The sequence below is a fragment of the Toxotes jaculatrix genome, chromosome 6 (assembly GCF_017976425.1).
Source record: "Toxotes jaculatrix isolate fToxJac2 chromosome 6, fToxJac2.pri, whole genome shotgun sequence".
NCBI lineage: Eukaryota > Metazoa > Chordata > Actinopteri > Toxotidae > Toxotes > Toxotes jaculatrix.
Genome location: NC_054399.1, coordinates 28004125 through 28026037, shown reverse-complemented (window position 1 = coordinate 28026037; position 21913 = coordinate 28004125). Strand labels below are relative to the sequence as shown.

The 21913-nt window shown below is 40.1% G+C and overlaps 1 protein-coding gene across 8 annotated transcripts in view; it reads left to right on the top strand.

The window, feature by feature from the left end:
* Positions 1-21913, top strand: part of nlgn1 (neuroligin 1) — a 255515-nt gene that overhangs the window by 65193 nt on the left and 168409 nt on the right. The gene's annotated exons all lie outside the window — the stretch shown is intronic.

The following is a 21913-nucleotide window of genomic DNA, read 5'->3' as shown; positions in this document are numbered from 1 at the left end:
ATAATAAATAGGAGCATCTTTAAAATGAACTCAGTGTGATACAGATACATCCTTTTAACTGAGCTACACAGAAAGTGTCATTGAAAAACTTGATGAACACCAGTTATTTGTGTTTCTTTATGGGAACATACACACGTCACGCAGGTGATTAACTGAAGCTGCTGCACAGACGTGTAGAGGAATACATCCTGTTCTAACTGCCAGTCTCCTGCCGTAAGAAAAATATCAAAGAAAGAAAGAAATGATGAGCCTTCTCTCCACTAAACTACCAGCACAGCAGAGAACAGCAAATAAACATTCAATCCCACAAACTGTGGCAGTATAGATAATAAAAGCAGCCAAACTTAAAACAACACCTAAGCTTTTTGTTGGTCCTTCATGCTTCTTGTCTTTGTCATAACAAAAAAAAAAAAAAAAAAAAAAAAAAATCTTCCTCTCTTTTGACTTCAGGTTTTCTAAAGCTTCTTCTTCTCAATTTCTGCCTCATTATCCTCCTTCCCTTCTCTCTCCCAACCCTTCCTGTTTTTTTTTAAATAAACAAAGCAAGTGAGAAAGAAAAGGATGTAAAATGTTCCTCCGGGGTGTTTCCTGCCTCGCTTTGGTAATGTCTCCTGCTGTCGGGAAGTAAGTTTAGATTTTAGCCTCCAACGAGGGATGTTAGGGCAAGGTAAATCAAACACAACAACAAAGCACTTTGTATTCTTTTTATTAGAGACGTAGAATAGAAATGGAATTAAGTGCAAAGATATAGGTATAAAAAAAAAAAACGGCTATGTTCTTTCATTGAAATATCATGTCAGTGATTAATGATGTGGAATGAGGCAGTGCAAACCTTTTGATGTTGGAATTCCTGGACTGAACATGTTTTACTCACAGTTTTCCACTTAATGTGTAAAATGATTGTAATTGTCAGCTGAGTATATCCTCTAAACCCCTTCTTGGCTTTATTTGCATCCTATTTTCCTTTGTTGTTTCCTTCAACATTTCCCTGCTGCAGTTCACAGACAGCAGGCTGTGGATACACACAGTCTGTAGTAGTAGTATATTGGTGTTTGGGGTTTTCTTCGTAGGATTTGTTGATAACAAGAAACAAATAAAATATCACCAGACTTAACCTTTAAGTCTTTGACGTCCCTGTGATATGAACTTAAAAGTAGCCCTCAGAATAATGGAGGTGATTTTTCTCTCCACCCCTGTCCTCCTCCACCTCACCTCAGCCTCTTTCTGATGTTCAGCTCTCTCTCTCTCTCTCTCCTGCACCTCCAGTATCCATCATCTATATTCATTAGAATTTGAAATGTCAGACAGGAAGCCTCTTAGCTTAGCTCTTAGCTTTTAGTGTAAAGAAATCCAACTGATTTTATTTAGCAGTTTATTTAAGCCATGAATGGATGTGTAACTGCTGTTATCAAAATCTGCTGTTTATTAGCTTTCAGCACCAAGCTAGACAGCAGAGTAGTCACTGGCTCAGTTGCGTCATGAAAGATTCGAGACCGAAAGCTTTCTAATTTGAAATAATCCTTGGGACTACATGTCAAACCCTGTCCACTGATCTGACCCTCCCGCCCCCAACAGTTTGACCCCAGCGTGCTCTGGTTTTCTTTTCAGCTGTGAGGCAAATAACTTCCAAAGTCCCCATCGGTCGCCCCACAGCCACAGTGCTGATTTAGAGAGCTAGAAAGAGCCGAGCCCGGGATGGATAGATGAAATATTGATGAAAAGCTAAATGTGTGATTTGTAGCATGGCATCAAAGGCATCTGCTTCACTGGGGCAGTGAGGGGGAGAGAGGGAAAGAGGAGGGAAGATGGGAAGGGAAGGCAGAGACGGAAACAGGAAAGATACACAAATGCATGTGAACTTCCCCAGATGCAACATACAGTTCACAGATGATGAAGTGGACAAATTCATTGAGTCATTGACTGTTTTATAACATTTATATTGCAATGTGCTGGGAAATGTCAGTGAAGATATCAGAAAGTCCCACAATAAATCATAGGCACTCCGGTTTTATTGAAATTGTTTTAAAGAGGTGTTTGAACTGGCCTGTGCTAAAGTGTCATTTATTTAATTTAATTCTTACATTTAATTTAAATGTAAGAATGTGCAGATCACTTCAAGTTCCGAGGTATTTTCAGGCTGTATGGCACACATCATTTTTCACATCTACCCACAGATTTTCAGCTTTGTTCAAGTCAGGGGTCTGTGAGGTTGGCAGCGGGTGTTTCTTCAAGTAGTTCACGGTGGAGGTTGAGGTCTGTTTGGATCATTTTCCTGTTACAGAAGCCAACTTCCTTTCAGTTTCACTCTCCTCATTGACTGCGAGACATCTGCATCCAGAATATTTAGTGGAATCCGTTCTTACCTCTGTATGTGTTATGTTTCCTGTGCCAACGGCTGCCGCCCATCTCCAGAGAATTTCCACCCCCATGTGTAACAGTTGGCAAGGTGTTCTTTTCGTTTTCATCATTTCATAATTTTTTTTTTCCACACACACACACACACACACCTGTGGTGATTGTGGAGAGAGAGCTCAATTTGAACCTCATTTGTCCATAGCATTTGTTTCCCAAACGACTCTGGCTCATCCAGCTGTTGCTTTGCAGATTTCAGTCGTTGTGACTGTGATGATGACTGTGACTGTGTGTGATTTAACTGTTGTGGTGAGGTTTCCTTCTGGTGACTCGTCCATGCAGACCCTGTTTATCCACAGGCAACGCTACACAGTAGAGCGGTGCACCACCGCTCCTGTGGGATTTTTCGCTTTGCCTTTCTGCCCACCAGGTGAGCAGTTTTACCTGGAAGTATTCTCGGTCGTCCTGGTTGCGTGTTGACTTCCAGAATTCCCCCTGATGACTGAATGACTTCATTTCTTAATGAGAGCTGTTGATGACATGTTGGACAGTGGAAGTTTCAGGCTGGAGGCATTTTGATATCTTTGTACAGCCTCTCCTGCTTTGTAAGCATCGATTCATCTTCATTTTAGAAATTCAGTCAGTTGCTTAGGGAAAGCCCATGGTTGTTGAGTATTAGCACAAGGTTTTTAAAGAGTCAGAGAATTTATCATCTCTAGAACTGTCAGCTGATGGTTTCTAATGACAGGTCCCAAAATACCTTACAAGTCTTAACGAGTTTATAATGTCACAAGGCACACACAGTGCCCAATTTTATTTATTTATTTATTTATTTATTGTGTGGGGGGTTTTCATAGTATGAAATGAGAAATAACAGCACAGTAACATTTGGACATTTTATGTCTGTTTGATGCAAAGATTTTTTATTTACTTATTTTCAGTTCATAAATCAACAAATCATGGAATTCGCTGTATACAAAGATTTTGTCCATGAGACCCAGCAGTAGTACACGTGCCCACTGGTAAACACTGATAACAGAAGATGCTGATGCTTTAGTAGACAAATAGGACAGCAGACACGAGACAGACTGAGACTGCGAGAAGTGAAAAACAAAGACAACTTCACACAGTACAGGATAAGTGCCCTCACTTGCCAAAAAACATCCATGGCAGTATCAGCACATAAAATAAATGCTCATCTCTCTTCTCTTTATTCCTCCCTTTCGTCCTTTTTCCACCCCTCCACTCCTTCACTAACTCTTCTTTTATCCGAGCCAAATGCTAATGTAGCCTGAAGGCTCTTTGAAATTGAAATGATGTGAAAATAGAATTGCAGTGGCAAATGAGCAGTGTTTGCTGGTCCCGTCGGGGGCCAAGCGAGCCCTTTGAACACGCCTCCCCCAGCGAGGAGGCGCTGTTCTGGGCCGCAGTCTCTCTGGCGCTCCCCTCCCTTTTCACGTCAGTTGGAGAGCTCCCAGAGGAGCAGAGATCAAGCTGAAGCTGATTGGGATGGAGTTTGTTTCACACGCGCACACACACACACACGGATGCATACATACCCACATTTTCACACACAAGCATCCTCACAACAAACTCAAAGGCATGCAGAGGTTTCCACACGCACACAAACAGACACACACATGTTTGAAGTTCACATATATGCAGATGCATGGGTAGTTAGCTGTAAACACACGCTCGCTGTTGGAGATGCACAGTCCCTATGTACAAGTACAGATATACGTGCAATATGTGTCGTAGCACAATGAAACTGAAATTAATCGCTGACTGTGAGGTTAAAGAGTTGACTTTAGCTTTGATTTGATTTTAAATTCTGGTTTATATAATAAGCTGCCACACAAACCTAGTGTCTGAAACCAAATCCACAGAGAGATCGTGGTCGGACACAAATTTCAATAGAACACTGCACGTTAAGATGGAGGATCACTGTTTATTTCTTGTTCCTTTGTGACTGTCAAGTTCCATGATTGTTCCCTGACCTTAATCACAGGGTTATTTTTGTAACCATGACGACAGTCCTCCTTACCTTAATGAAGTAGTAATTTTAACTCAAATTGCAGTTGTTCCCTGACTAAGTTGTTTATGTGCCTAAATCTAACAAAACCACAGCCATGATTGAAAACAGTTTTATTTTTGTAAAGTGATTTGTAACAGTTTTTGAAGGCGCTGACAAATGATTTCTTCCTGAACATCGAGGCGTCCGATAAGAAAACACTTACGAGCCTTTCTGAAACAGTGACAGACGTCCCCGTTTCATTTCATATCCAGCGTGTCTAAGAGGATGAAGATTGGACACATGCACATACACACATTTATCTTCAGCAGTTTCTGGAAACTTGTCACTGTCAGAAACAAAACGCAGCAAAACTTTTTGACAAGGAATCCGATCAGCGGGACTGTGGTGAGACAAACACACATCCACCAAGGGCAGACACTCAGGAGAGAAGGAGTGAAGAAGTAGATAAACAGAGAAAATAAATAAAGAAATAACCGAGAGAGACAAGAGTGAAGACACGGGTCGACCGACACGTGTTTAAAATGTGTTTTAGATGACTGCGGTCCCAGCCTCAATCCCGATGAATCTGCTTTCTGTCAAAAAAACCAGCAGAGAGAAGGGAAGACCTTCAATTCAGCACACAAAAGGAACACACACACCCAGGAGCATCTCTCAGAGTCTTCCTGATGATTACTGAATGATACAGTGTTAAGATGAAGGGTAAATACTACAAACTCATCAGTTAAGCATCTCAGCACATGCAGATGCAGTATTCAGGTCCACTGTATTGTAAAATAGACTGTTCAGACATTTAGAATCAAGACAATAAGCAGCATAGGAGAAACTATATACACACACACACACACACACACACACACACACACACACACATATATATATATATATATATATATATATATATATATATATATATATATATATATATATATATATATATATATATATATATGTATATGTATATATATATGTATATATATGTATATATATATATACACACACATATATATATATATATATATATATATATATATATATATATATATATATATATATATATATATATATATATATATATAGCACTTCACCACGTGAATGCTGCTATTTTTGCTGATACATCAGAAAATGAAGCGGGAGTTAAACCAGAGCTTATGTCTTATCCATTTTAGCTTCTCCTCAGCAAAGAGGAAGTGAAGCACAGAAACTACATATCCCCATGGTATTACTGTAAATTGCCTCTTCCTTGTCGCATTGCTATTTAAATATAATCGGTTAAATGTGGTCCATTTGCAGTCTACAGATTTTTTTGTAAGCTCTCTGTGATCACCAGAGAAGATAAAGAATGCATGCATAAGGTGGTTTGTTTGTTTTCCTTGGTCCAGATGAAGCAAACGTCAGGTATTAGTTGCGTAAACTTCCCCAGAGCTCGGGCATAGCTGTGGCAGATCAGAGTACTGTTGTCGTAATGGTCACTGGTGAGAGCCGCTGGATCAGAAAATGTTTATATGGATTGTTGTGGAAGAACCTTTTCAGCCATGGAAGTGGGAACACTAAGTGATGAAGTGGGATGTGAATTTGTTGCATTTTATTCCCAGACATCACATCAAATAAACATTTTTTTCCCCCCCCACCAATCCTCCCAAACAAGGGGAAATATGTATTCTGTTAAATTTCTCATGGGAAGATTGGATTAGAGGACAGAACGAGTGAGACTGAGTGACAGAGAGATTGGGACGGATTGGATTAGAAGAAGGAATGAGTGAGTCACATAAAGTGACAGAGAGAGTAATAGAGAGATGAGAGAAGAAAATGTGATTGTGTGTCATCGTGTGTGTGGCTGAGAATACAAGTATGTGTATGTGACAGTATGTGAATGGGGTAGATGTGGCTTGTTTGAATGTGTGTGTGCGCACTCCTGTGTTCCCTTAGCCCACATGCTGGTGCCTGTCAAGTCAAGGAAACTTCAAGCAATTTGTGTATTTAAAAGCCAAAAAAAAAAAAAAAGAAAAAAAGCTTCAACTTCACAGTCGGTGCCTGCATATGAAACGACACCGTGGCCTGACTTCATCTCGCTTCAGTCTCTGTGCTGCTGCTGCTGCCGCCGCCGCCGCTGCCTCCGGCATCACTCCCTGGCCCGTCGCCCAGTATGGAAATACCCCTCAGCCTTAATGGACATTTCATTTAATAATCAGTGATTGATCACTGCTGGTAATGATGTATAAGCAGGAGGATTCAGGGATGAAGAATATTCTCAGTCAATAACTGGAAAAGGTAGAGAGCTCTGCGGAAAGACAGGCGACTCTGTTGCCAATAGCAGCACGTCTCCTTAACTCTCCAGTTGTCAATATGGCATCTCTTTATTTGCCAGTGGCAATTAGCACCATGGAGTCATGTCGTAGAGTTAGAGTCACATCAACCTCACAGAGCTAATTAGACACACTTGACCTTTTCTGCATAAAGCTAATTTTAGAGATGAGACTTCACTTGAACACGAGGCTAAAGTGGGTTGGACCACAGACCCCTGAATCACAGACCCCTGAATAAACACACATCACACCTTGATGGCTGATCCATTTGTGTACACTTTGACATTAATGCCAGTCAATTAAAATACAGTCATCTTTATATTTTTATACAGCTGTAATTTGCATGCAGAGGTATCAGAGGTCATAGTTCTCACCTCTGTACTGTACTGCTTTAATCCCAGACCCAGACTGTGTTATCTTCTCCCCAGAAACCAGTTCACTGTCAGCCACATTCACCATCTAGACCTAGTCACTTTCCATAAAGCAGCTCTGAATTTAAGCCGCTCTTTCTATACATTGATTTATTTTTTGCAGCTCGCCACAATATCAATATTGACCACCACATATCGATTTTCTATTTTTTTTATTTATTTTTTTACGATTTCAAATGGGTAAAGTCTTATTTCATTGTAGAGATGCACACACAGAATTGATTAGCTCAGCCCAACTCTGACATTGAATGTTTGCTCCTCAATCCAGATGTGATCGATCCATCCAAGAGTATGTTCACATATGTTGACTGAAGTACCTTAGATTGTTGGGAAAACTTGAAGGGAACCTTTTTTTTCCTCTCTTTTACTGGATTCAGGCCATTGAGCATGCATTTGTTATTGGTTTACGCCTGGTCTCGCTGTCTGCATCAGGTAGCAGCGGGTAGCTGCTCATTTCAGCCTCAGTGTCCCTGCTTGTCAAAGCTGCCTTGTGTCTTCCAACTTCCACATTTTGGCTGGTGCAGATGCAGCGTCTCCTCTGCCTCCCAGTAATAGATGCAGTAGATCTGAATGTGAGAGTAGCTTGTGATGTGCTTTGACTTTCATCCAGCACCTGAGCCACAGCTCTGGATTTCATGGCCTCAACTTTGTCATCTTTGATTTAGTGGTTCTTGAACCAAGGATCAAGTAGGGATGCTGTGTTCTGGAGGTCACCTGTGGCATCATCATCGTATTTCTCATTCAGATAGATGATGACAGTGGCCTTGATGGTCTTGGTGAGCTCTGACCTATCAGCTTCTGGCTTCAGGACCTCCTCATTGAAGAGCTGCAGCACAGGTTTCAGGTAAAACACAACTCATGTATGCTTCACTGGAAAGAGCCCTGTTGACAGACTCCAGGACATCAATGTCCTGCTGTGAGGGAGCCAAGTGCCTTGTTTTTTTTTTATCAGCTGATAAAAGCTTTGCAGTGGCCTTCTCCTGCTCCAACACTTGTGCTATCAGTGCATGACAGGACCCCCACCTGGTGGGTGATTCTGTGATCATCTTGTGCTTGGGTAGTTTGAGCTCCTCTTGAGTGACTGCTAGGTCTTGTTTCCTTTTCCATGAGAGAGAAAAAAAGCACTTCTTTTCTTGTGCACACCCATGGCTCTTTGGATTCTCTCACACTTCCCTCTGAAGATAAAGCAGTATAAGCACATGTACAAATTTACTTGGCAAAGATGGTTATGAAATAAAGTGTGATGAAAAGTTTTTGTGATGATTTTTGGGCAGCATGGTCCTCAGAAAAATATGCCAACTGCAGGCATCTGCTTGGAAGAGCCCACTCCTTGTCAGTGTAATGAATGGTGAAGCTCATATATGGCGCAGATGTATAGCTGGACCAGAGGTCGTGGTAGTATCTCAAATCCCTTAGATGAATTTCTAGCTTTCCATGGAAGTCCCTATAAGGATGAGGCAGTTTGGGAAAAATATTTTCTGCCTGGCAATTTGTATCTGGAGACTAACACTTCAGTATTGTGTCTTTTGCTGTAAAGTAAGAAAGTGCCCCTGTTTAATCCTTGCTCCTTTTTGATCGACCCTGTAGAGCTGCTAAAACTTGTGGACAGTCTAACATAGGATCATCTTCATACTCTTGGTGTGGTGGCTGGGATGGCACCTTTTCAGCTGATGGAAAAGCTTTGCTGTGTTTCCCATCTCGATTGATGTGGACCAACAACACTTTATGCAAACTGCATTAATCCGTGCTTTGGATGGATGTTGTTGCGTTTATTTCTGCTATGTGATAGTGATTGTGTTATTGCACAGCCTTATTCTAATACTCTGACATTTATTTATTCATTTATTCTTGGAAACACCTATTTCCCTGACTTTAACCAAGGTATTGTCATCATTTAACCACATATGAGACTCAGGACTTGAACCCTGACTCTGTGCATTTTATATAAACATGATACAGGCAGCAGTTGTGTTCCCAAGATATTTTTGGTAAAACCATTTCAGTAGCATGCAGTATAAATGTAATTGTTTGGAGACATGGTTGATTCTTTACAGAGGGGGTTTAAGTTTTTAAACATGGTGTCAATATAGCTTCTATTTTTTTTTAATCAGAGCTACAAGCAACTGACTATCACTCAGTAATGGAAGCTAAAGTGTTTGCATGCATCACATCCATTGTGAAGGGCTTTCAGTAGTTGATAGACTAGAAGAGAGCTGTGTAAATGCAGTTCATTTACCATTTGGCACATGAGCCAATCTCACATGGTTTATTCTGTGTCTTTGTTCTTGTAACTTAATGGGGCAGTATTCCCAAAACATGTGTGTGTGTGTGTGAGGTTTTTTTTTTTTTTTGGAAGTTGAGTTTGGCTTGGCTCAGTATTCTATAGTCTGGTTGTGTAAATAATTCAGCACGTCTTTCTCTACCATACTGTAGACCTATCTTGTGGCTAATGAGCTCCTCACCATCAGAGTCTTCATTGATGTTTTTGCTTCCTCAGATCCATAGCAGATACGACCCCAGAGACCTTCTCCAATCAAACACAGACACACACACACACACGACAACACACACACACAATCGTGCAGATGCACATACATGTCAACCATGTTTGTGACATTTAGTGGCATTTAATATGCATGAAGGCACCAGTGCTATTTCTGTGTGATACACAGTTACGCTGAATGGAATTTACACACACACATACACATACACACACACACACACGTTGTTATAGAATAGAATAGAATAAGCATAATGCAAAGAGAATATAGAAAATATAAAAAAAAGAATATATATATATATATATATATATATATATATATATATATATAAAAGGGGAGGGGTAAGGTGCACAGTTCTGAGGCGCTGTGTACATATGCAAGAAGAATAAATAAGGTTTAATATACAGTTTGATATGTAGTGTGGGTTATTGCACATTATTCGATATTACAGTGTTATCAGTAAACATTAAATATTAAGTATTGCACAATAGGTGCAATACTTGTATCATACTGTGACACATATTAGTACATGGGCTCAACACTGAATATGATGGAACACATCAGTGCATATGTGTAGAGAAAATGTGTGACTGTGCGTGTGTCTTAGTTTGTATTAGTCACAAGCCATTTCAGTTAAAAAGCCCGTATTCGACTATTTGCTTTAGCAGATAACATACTGGGGAAAAAAGGAAATAATAAATAAAGCAGAAGGTTTAAAGAGTATGTTCATAATCAACATGTCAGCAACATGTTTATGATCTCAGGCAAGAGCTGGGGCACAGGGCTGACACACAGAGACAAACATTTACACTCACATTCACACCTAGTAGTAATTTACAGTCTCCAGGTGAACTAACCTGCTATGTTTTTGGACTGTGGGATGAATCCAGAGCACCTGGAGAAAACCCACGCAGACACAAGGAGAACATGCAAACTCTGCACAGAAAAGCCCACAGCCTCTTTGCTGTGAGGCCGCAGTGCTAACGTATGCACCACTGACCATTATGTTTTAGATTTAGACTTTACCTCCTTGGAGATAATCTTGAGGGAGTACTTTGTCAGTGTCTATGGTAACCAAATTTAATGGTTAGAAATTAAACGTCGGTCTAAAATATGACTCAGTCATTGGCTTTCAAAACCAATTCACACCTCATTTTCTGAATTCTTGAATGGAGTTGTATAAGGCATATCTTTGGTTACCTAAAACGAGAGCAGGGTGCTCTGCCCCCTTAAAATATTTTACTACTTCTTTCAGTGATGTTATACTGTAGAGACAGTCAAAGAAGGAGAGAGAGACAGCTATGACAGCATAAAATGAGCTGGGATTCATTCCCATGCAGCTACGTGTACGTGGCTTTTACACTAATTGGTTTTGTCACCATGAAGCCCAGGGCTTCCTTTTTAAGATCTCCTTTACGTCATGTGCACACAACGGGAGAAAAGCATTTTGGAAGATGCTGATTTTCACTAAAATGTGGCTTCTGGCTGTTGTGGTAGCTAAGCAGGCCAAGGCACATGCAATGTGTGTATGTGTGTGTGTGTGTGTGTGCGCGCACTAAATCTCATCCCATTTCAGCTTTCATGTGTTTAAAGAAAGTAAAAAGTGGACATTTGTGGTGTTAAATAGACAGAGTTCTGTCTCCAGGGCTTTCTAAAGAGGCGGGAACTGAATCAATCCCCACAGGATGTTCAGCATATTTGTTTCAGTCTTAATCTTTTAGTTTATTTTTATGTGAAAATCACTTATCTTTTTGTCTTATATTACTAAAAATGATCACCTGTTTTGTTTAAATTACTTAAATGTAAGGGACATGATTAAATGATGATCCAAATCCTAATGTATAATTGAAAACCCTCATTTTTAAACAGCACAACAAGCGCATGAAACACACAAGCAAACGGACAAACACATTCACTGTAGCATCAGCTGTAAATGACCCAGAACAAAACAGGAGCATGACACAACACAAATGAAGTTTACAATGGACACTAAAAACTGTAACGTGCTAGTAAACTATAAAAAACAAACACTGTAGTTTTAAAAAGTAATAACAGACATGCAGTCACCTTTTTAAAAAAAAAAATAATAATGTTGGCTCATTTTCCAAAACCAAATTGCAGTTCCGTGCCTTTTCAGTAGTTCTTTTGTGATCCACTTATTTTGTGTTGTAACAGTTCAGTGTGCTGTGTTATCTCTTTGTATTTGCCTGTCTTATCTGTTTTTGCGGCGCGTTTCCTTATGCTCCAGGTGTGGCATTTTGAATGGTGTTTTGATTATGATTGCCATTGTTGGTGTGTTTGTTTGTTGTTGTTTTTTTTTAATTGTAGTTGTAGCCACTGTACCAAACTGGTTAATATTATTACATAAGTATCTGAGCCTGCATGGTGGCCTCCAGGCCTCCGGTTATTTTCAGGATAAACAGATAAGTGAATAAATGACTAATGAGGTGGATATTTTCAGATTACAGCTCATGTTTAACACAGTATGTTCTTTTCAGTAGCTTCAGTTTTAGTAAAAGACAACATCCTCTGTCAGGATACTACACATTTATACAGTATGACTCTGTGACTGTCCACTTGATGTGACAAAATTAGAGAGGTGCATGTGACAGCATCAGATCCTGCAGCTGGCCAGTGTGATGACCTCCTCATCTGGCAGGAGAGCAGCAGCTGGATCCAGGGAGGGAGGGAGGGAGGGAAGGAGGGAGGGAGCGCTCTGCACTGCGTGTTTCCGCTGAACCAGGATTACAGTGCACTTTTGATTTGCTTTGATAGTGTGATAATCTTTGAGATTTTCACTTCACCGCTGTGAGATTCCAGTAAACGCACTATCTTTGAGATTTTCACTTCACCGCTGTGAGATTCCAGTAAACGCACTAAAATGCCAGCCTCATGAGTACAGTAAAATGTTAGCCTTTACAGATACACACATTCATCTCTGTGATAAGCACACTGTGGACTGAAGATGAATTGAAGCATTTTCTCTTTAGCTTCGTTTAGAAACGAGAGAAAAACTGTGATATACATGTTGCTGGAGCTTCAATTTACCCATAAATCCAATGCACTCCATCACTGGAGCCATTCCTTATGCAGTATTACACAAACATCTTCTCTGCCCGAGCCTTGTTTCAAAGCCTGGAGTCAAAATCCATATTTCTTACTTGTGTAAGTAGGGTCACAAACTCGGGTTTAAAACCTCTGCAGTTCCTGTCATGCCATATTTCACAGAGCAGTGGGTGAACGCAGAGCAGAGCTGACAAGTCTCACTGCATGAGGAGAGAAGGCTCGGTTCAAAACAGCTTGACTCCATGATAAATGGACTGTCCACTGGCCTATTAGCTGACAGTGTTGGTCACAATGAGTCAGTTTACAGAAAGAAAAAAAAAAAAAACCAAACAAACAAAAAAACACTTGTCTCTTTAGACACGCAGTCCTGACACATCCTGATATATATTTGGTGAGACTGGTCAGTGACTACTGTGCTGCTTTGGCTGCCGTTCAGTCCTCTAACCACTGAATCCAGCAGTGTAGTCACTACAAACCACAGGTTTTTGTTTACTTTTTCCCCCTCGCAGGTTAAGTAATCCAGAATTGTATCTCTACAAGTCATAAACTGGAGGAATATTATTTTTATAGGTTGTAAATCATAAATTAGGAAGGTTTTTTCAGGGAAGAACTTGTTCTTAAAAGGAGAATCAAGACTTTTTCAACCTTGGTCTTGGTAGTTGACTTAACACTTTCAGCACTTCATGTGAAGGATGCAAATGATCTTATTCTTGATCCAGTGCCTCATATAGACTCTGAGACATTAGTGTAACTGAGAACTGACCACTTCAAACTATTCTTTTCATGGTTTTGTTTAGGAATGTCTCCATGAACCTTCATCTCAGCTAGGCCTTTCTCCACTTCCTGTGTTTTCATATGAGTAAATGAACCAAATAGAAAGAGAACACTCCACAACGGGAAGCTGTTGTTTTCAATCCAAGCGAATGCAGAAATGCCCTTGAATGCTGGTAAAGTTATCACAGTACATGACATGAACCTTCTGTCTGATCTGCAGCTTCATGTTTGAGTAATGCATGTTCCAGGCCTAATGCCCCCACACTCACATCTTACTGTGAAGGACAGTTGACTAATATCCAATGATTATAAGACCTGCTGATAGTCTCTTCGTCAGAGACTTGATTCCAATGGAAAATTTGCCCTTAACCACATGCTGCATGCTTTCTGATTAGATGCATGGTTCTGAAAAATTAGAAAAAGAAGGCAAGGGTTCATGCCTTTTCTTTTTATTCCTCTTTTTTAATCTCTCTTGCTTGTTCATACACTAGTCACACATCTGTGCTCATGTTCTTCCCTTCCAGGCCCTTTGCTGCTTTGAATTGACTCACTGACACTGACAGTGTGGGTGTTTGTCTCGTCAGCAGGCAGCATACCACCACGAGAGAACAGTGGAGGAATGCACAAATAAAATTACGAGTACAAGGGAAGAGGAGGAGGAGGAAAAGAATATGAGATGGGTGACGAGAGGAAGAACAGGAAGAGTAGTCAGAACGAACGCGGAAGCTTTTAGGTCTCAAATGCATCATGTCTCCTCTGGTTTACAGCTCAGGCTCGTCCAGTCATTGTGTTTGTGTTTATAAGCGGATATTTTCAGATACTTTAGAAAATGTGTGAGTTATGACCTTTTTTAGATTGTGGCAATTATGGTTTCACAGCAGAAGATGTTCTGTTTATGGGTTGTTTTGTCAAAACCAAAATAAATTTGTAGTAAACGAGTTACCAACCCCGTCCCCTAAAAGTTACGTTCATATGATAATGTCTTATGCCAGATACGTTCTGTGGGAACCTTTTTTTTTTTTTAATTGCTCGCTGGATTCTGTTTAGTCCCACATTCATAAAGACTGCACTAAGCAAAAAAAAAATGGCGCTTTAAGTCAGTGGAGTCGAAGTGTGTGAGTGAAAACAAAGAAGAAGAAGGTTTGGGTTTTTTTCATAGAAATTTACAGCTAAATAAACTATTTCATTTTGAGATGGTAAATTATCCCTTTTACTGTATTTTCTTAAAATGTGATGATACAAAGTATAAAAGATTATGCTTTTTTTTTTTTAAATTCTTCTGACATCCACATTATTGTTGTTATGATCCTTAACAGATATAAAACCAGATGCTGGTGCTCTAATTTACCATGTTTTCACATTTAGTTCTGTTCTTCTTGTGGAAATCAAACTCATGAAATAATTCTCAGTCCTTCTGTGCCCTCTCTGCCTAATCTTACTTCATATACCACAAGCACAGAGTCTGATCATGACTTTGAATATGAAATGCATCTGGAATCACTGTTTATTTGGCAGAACTTTCATATAGCAAAACAGAGCGTCTTAAGGGAAATGTGGTAAAAGAACATAAGGAATATCAGGATAATTAAAATTCTTTTAGTTTCTGTTCTACATTTGTCAGCCTGAGACCACTTGATCAAGGTTAGGGAAGGACTCTTGCCACAGTTTAAAGAAACAAGTGCTGACTTTTGGGCGGAGATGACAGGGAGGTGAAAAGTGGTCTCGTACGCTTTCGTATGCACCGCTATCCACCCACACCTCCCCCTGAGGCGTTGCTATGCTTCGTAAGAAGTGCTTGTTAGGTGGCTGAGCAGCGTCTGAAACCTGCCTCCCCCGCACTTTTCTGACGTTGAAATTGTAACAAAACAGATAATCCAGCAATCGTTTCACGCAGAGATCGGCTCGATCTGCCGAGGTGAGAAATTACAACTTTTCTCACTGTCTCTTTCCTCATTCTTCACACACTGACCTCTGCCACTTTTGATGTGCACAGACGGGTGGATGCCTTCGAGGAGACACACTTCTTCTTACATGTGGCCAAACAGCACTTCCTGTGAACCTGTTCATTTCAAGCATACTCTGGCCTTAAGAGGTTCTTTGGCATTATAGTCCTTATACCTCTTCTACCTTTGCTACTGAGAGATGAGTCATGTGCAAAACCTGGAGGGGGGGGGGCGCTGCCTGCAGTAAAGCCTGGACACACTGCGTGTCATTTAAATCAAACACAAAACCAGTGCTGTCATTTTTCAGTCACAGCACAGTTGCACTATGTCACCAAACCATTATTGCAAATTACCACGCTTTTTTAATGCAATTTTTGGATATGACTTGGAACAGTGATACAATGGGACTAGAGCACAGTGTCTCTCAGGACATTAACTCTGACAGGAAACTACAGCAAATTTATTCAGCAGAAGAGGATTTCTCTCACTTAAGAGGGTCTGGAACCACCTTCAGCCGCCTTCATTCAAGCCTGGTGTTTCCCCCCCCTAAGCACTGATGGAACAATGACTGTCGGAGTGTCTGGTGTAACTTTAAAGTGACATTACAAATTATCATCATCATTATATTGCCAAGTGAAATAAATCCATATAGAGGAAAATAACAAACATTAGGGTGTTCTCATCACCATGTGGGACCAGCTTTTTATTGAACTCATACCTGCATAGGTATAACTATGATCGTGCAGTGTCAAGTTTCCAGTTAGTGCTGGTATGAGAGCAGAAGATAGAGCTGGACAGACAGAAAACAAGTGACTGCAAAAGGCAAAGCGTCCATGAAGCATTTATGGAGTAACAGCCTTTTCTCACCAGCTTTAGCTCCATACAGTATATACACCATAAGAAGTGGAAATCTGTGCTGATGTGACACTCACTCATCGAACCCATGTACTGCATTTTTACATGTTTTTAGATTTCATCATCACACGTTCCATACTTGCAAGTTCCTGCTCTCAGCCTCTGATAATTCCTCTCATCAGAGGGTTTTGCTGAAGTCCATTAGACACCCAGTTTTACCTTGGGGAATGGATTCTGTATTTATAGTTTACAGCCTGTAGGGATTTTATCCAAGGTCAGTAGTAGATTACCTATTTGGCTCATTGAGCCATGCGCTCTGTTAGATCCCCAATTTTAATGTGCACTGGTGATTGATTAAGCTGCTGTGTTTCTATGCTGGTGCGGACCTTGACTGATGCATACAGAGAGCAATATGTATGTATGGATAGCTCTTGTGCTGAATGTGCGATCGATGCATGGACTCTCCGTGCAATAATTACCTCATCCAGGAGAGGGGGGAAAGCCTTAGGGTCGAGTGTTTGTATTATCCTTGCTTCCCTGCTGGTTTCGTTGAATCATGGATGCAGAGTGTCAGAGAGAGTGAAACTCCTCTTCATCAGCCTCCAATCAATGCTGATGGTGGAGAGAGGGAGGTAGGAGGACAGATGAAAGAGATGGACAGAGATTAAATAAGCAACTGATGTAGGATAAAGAAAGACGGTGTAAACTGAAAATCAAAATGTAGTATTTTCTATACTGAATTATAAAGAGAGGACAGCGTGATTACATGTGCTGTGTATGGTTCTTTTAGGCATGAAAGGGAAATTCAGTGTCAGAGATGCTAACTCCAGAGATCTGCAAACATGGCTTCATTAAAAATAAGTCTGGTGCCACAAGAAACATAACCTGCCAGGTTCTTCATCCAGGACAGCAAAACTAATTTGGAAGAGAGAAAAAAAAGGCCAGTGGGAAAACTATTCCCCAAACTGTTCATTTTAATAATCAGGAATATTTACAAAGACCTGGTTCACCTATGACCTAATGTACTTTCCATCATTGTCTGTGATGAGAGATTATGACTGACATTTCAGATGAGCTTATTTTCAGTTTTCTTAAATAAATCAGGTTGGTTGTTTAGAGAATCTGGCTGATTTAGTTTGTTTATTTATGCTGTTATGCTCCATTTGCATACTCCTGGGAATAATAGTTAGACAAAATCATCTTCAGCTCCACTTATCAGCCTCTTCCTGACTGAATGAACATCTGAAACAGATTGCCCACAACAGGGGTCCAAGTCATCAACCAGGAGTCAGTGGACAGTCAGAGAAAGATCAAGGAGGGACATTCACACCCAAAGACCAAAGACCATCATCTGCCTTTGGGTGTGAATCTCACCCCCTGTCTCTGTCAGAGAAGGGAGTGATAACATTTGAGCAAATTTCATCTGCTGAAGAAGACCACTGAATGAGGCAGAAAGCTTTTTTTTTTTTTTTCCGATTATTCTCTCTAATGACTTTTAGTAATGTTTTAGTAAAGCTGTACACATCCCACTTTACATGGAATGACAGGGAGAAATCATTCCAAATTTCGGAGGAATTTTGTCGATCAAGATGATGGAACCCAGCAAAAAAGATGATAATAAAGATAAAAAACAGAAAAAGAAGGATATAATAGTAGAAGTGTAGGAAAGCACAGATTATGTTAGAATGTAAGACAGAGGAGATAAAAAGTAAAGATACGGAGCGATAAGAGACAGAGAATCAGATAGAAAGAAGTTTCAGGTTCTTAAACACTGATCAGAGCTGATACCAGCTGAGACCTCACCAGTGTGGGTGCTTGTGCTACACACACACATATGCTCACAGTGACAGGTAGGGGAGTGCAGGTCAGTGTCGGGGCCTGCTTGTCACCGGGCAGTTTAGAATTGACACCTGATTGCTGAGTGATGTCTCTCTCTCTCTCTCTCTCTCTCTCTCTCTCTCTCTCTCTCTCTCTCTCTCTGTATGTGTGTGTATTCATAATTGGGTGAGTGTGAGTAGGTGTGTGTGTGAGCGTGTGTGTGTGATAGGAGCTGTCACAGAGCTGTCTTGTCTGTCCTGATCCCCACTAACCCTCAGTCAAACAACATGCCACTGTAATAGCAGCACATGTGCCGTCCAGACAGCGGCCACATCAATCACATTCTCTTTGATTCTTTCATTCTCACGGGTTTTAAAGTTAGCCATAAAGTTAGCTCATTCAAATATCTAACGTTTTTTTTTTTAAATTTAGTTTACATAACATGGTTTGTAGATATAAGACTGATATACGACTCAGACATCCTCTTCTAGTCAGGAAATGTTCCCACTTCTGCAAAGTTGACACCACCTTGTTTGGCATTGTCATACGCAAGATATCTGACCTAGTCTGACCTAAGTCAGTAAATAATTTTTCCCCTACCGCCCACTGGAGGGTGATTTTAGTTTTATCTGAGTTACTTTCCATACTGTTAGGAAGCAGAGTCACTCCCCCTGATAAGCACCTTACATCCAGCTTCACTTTAGTTTCAATGCAGTATGCACAGGGGGTGGGACAGGCTGTAGACAGTCTTCTATCATTCTATTCAAAGTTAGTGTTTGTTTTTTTCAATAAAGAATAGAATAACATCAATAAGCTGTGCCACAAGGTCAAAAAGCAACATAAATGTCATCCAGCATTTAGACACTGCCGGAGTGTTACAGCAAGTGTCTTTGTGGATTTAGTTTTCTGAGACTTATAGATTTTATGCCAAGGAGCATTGAGGTTGTTATGAAGGCTCATGTTTGACCAACATCTTACTAAGCCACCTCATGTTCCTTTATCCTCTCCTATTACTCGCAACCATGACACATTATAACAAGAAAATCATATTAAGCATATCATATTGATTATCATGTTTAGAATTTCTTGTCATAACATCATGCAAATGTACCACTTTATAACAGGGACAGTTGATTCATTATGGTGTTACAGCAAGAAATGTGTAGTATTCAAGTGTTCAAGATGAATTGATATGTTACAACTTTATTGAGACGTTTCCCTCAAAATGACAGCAGAGTAAAAGTGGAAGAAAATAACAGCATCATTTTCAGGCGCTCGGCTGTGGTGTGCCACATATGAATATTACATCTCTGTGTGAACGTATCGGAATACATTACAAAATAATATGCAAAGGAGAAGTGCAAAATGTGTATGCCCATACAAACATAATGGATAAGTTTAAGTGCTGTGTAATAAACACTACAAAACATGTTTGAACAATTTGCATAAACAGAATATAGCTTGTCCATTTATTGTAATCACTGTGTAAAAAGCAAGAAAGATTATGTGATTTCTAAAGCTACATGCAGCCACTATGCAGCAATGCTACTAGCATAAAACATCGTTCACTGCAATTCACCTTACGTCCTTAGGGGTCTCTTTCCCTGCCTGGATGCATGCAAAGACTTCGGAGAAGGCCTCTTGTTGAAGACTTACACAATGATTAACACCTTTAACCTTGACAATGTATTTTGAGCAGAGACCTCTGTCTATGTGCCAGCCTTGACAACTGCTCTTGCTGGATCAGTGTTGATACAGTTCTTATCTGATGAGTTCAGACATCTTTGAGTTTTCTTATGAGGGAGTCAGATAATACTAGTGTAGTTAACTTCCTGTTTGAGTTGAAAAAGGGGAAAAAGCTCTTTCACATACACACTGCTTTGTTCTGAGGGGTGGAATATCTGATAGAGGTGCCCATTCATGCGCTCGTTATCCATTGCGTGTTGCCTCACCTTCCCCATTTTCAGGTGTTGGGCTGTGGTGTGCCACATATGTGAACATATTTGAATACATTTAAAATATACATTAGGAGCATGGAGAAGTGCTTTGTAACTAACATATAAACAGAATATAGATGCTCGTTTATTGTAATTGTTGAGTAAGGAGCAACAAAAATGATGTCATTGCTAAAGATACATAGAGCAACGACATCATTAACTGCAATTCACTAAAACCAACATGTATTTGAAAAGATGGAGACAGTGGAGAATTTAAGACGTTAATACACACTTTAATATATGGTGGATGTCTAAGTATTAGCACACAGCCTTTTGTCACTCAATGCGGTGTATGCTAAAAGGCTAACATGAATCTCCCACAACCATTACGTGTTGCTTTGACAGTGATCTCTCTATGCAGTGTGCTCTATAAACAGGTAACACATCCCTAGACAGCAGATGCTCTTTGTTTCTTGGACGTTTCACATTTTGAAAGAAGCGATTCTTGTGTCTTGGTGCTTATTCAGCACATAGAAAGCACAAGTCAGCTCTTGCTTATCAAATTGCTTGTCAAATTCACAAAAGAGAGCTAGGAGACTGCTGTAGGACAGGATGATATGCAGGGAGCCAGCTTCCTCTTTAAAGTCACTGGAGAGAGATGGTTGGCCTTAAAATAAACCACCGGGATGTTGAATGATGGAGGAATTATTAGTCATCAGCATGAGCTACCGACATGAAATATCTTGAAACTCTCAAGTGATTCATCTCCCTTTGTGTATTCCATAAACAGATACGTTTAAACCAGCACAATCATTGGAGGGTTTTTTTCCCCCCTCCTTTTAGACACAGCCATTTTTCAACATTAACCTTATTCACAAAATGTGCCTTTTAACCTTTGTCATACTGGAGCTGACTGCTATATCAGTTTTATAAAGTCAAATGGAATTCAAGTAGTTTTGCATTGTAGGTTATTTGGCTAATGAAGGTTGGAAAAGACTGGAGGATGCCTGTTTGAAGCCCCATGACATCACACGCTGTGGATGTCATTGCATTATATATGTGTGTATGTACAGTGTGTGTGTGTGTGTGTGTGCGTGCGCGCGTGTGAAGGCTTAAGCACTGCCACGATGCTGTTCTATTCCTCTGTGTATCCTGCACCCTGCTAGTGTACATTCCTTTCTTAAAGACTGCATGTTTCGTTACGTAGCACCTGAATGTGTCTTTCTGCATGTTCTTTGTGGGAGTTTGTATGTGCGTGTGTGTCTGTCTCTTACTTTTGTTTGAGATACTGTATGTTTGGGTCTCTTTGTGTCTGTATGTACGGTGTATTTGTATTCAAATATGAATATGTTGGTTATAATAAAGAAGCAGCTGACCACTTCCCCTGTCAAACTAATACACTGGGTAATTAGAGGCTATGACCCTTTCTCAAATTCAATGACTTTGTCACAGCCAGAAAGCTACAGTGCTTGAAGAAATTGTTCGACATTTGGGAAAATGCAATGTTAGCTTTCTTTATAAGAAAAAATCAGCACTCAACAAGCTCAACATTCATGTTTGCATTCCAAATATAAGGCTACACCCAGTGGTAGGTTACATTAGCTTAGCTTAAACTTAAGACTGGAGCCACCTAGCCTGAGTTAACAAAATCCACCTATCACACCTCATGCATGTGTGTGTACAATATTTATTATTATTAAAATCTAAATATCATGAGAGTGGAAAATATTATATTAAAATCTCCATGTCATGTAGATAAGGCTTTAACCATGAATTCCCAGTCTTTGTCATTAAAAGAGAAAAGTAACACACACACACACACACACACACACACATATATATAGAGAGAGAAAAGAAATGAATTTCCATCTGCCTTTTTCATTTCTGATGTAGCCTGT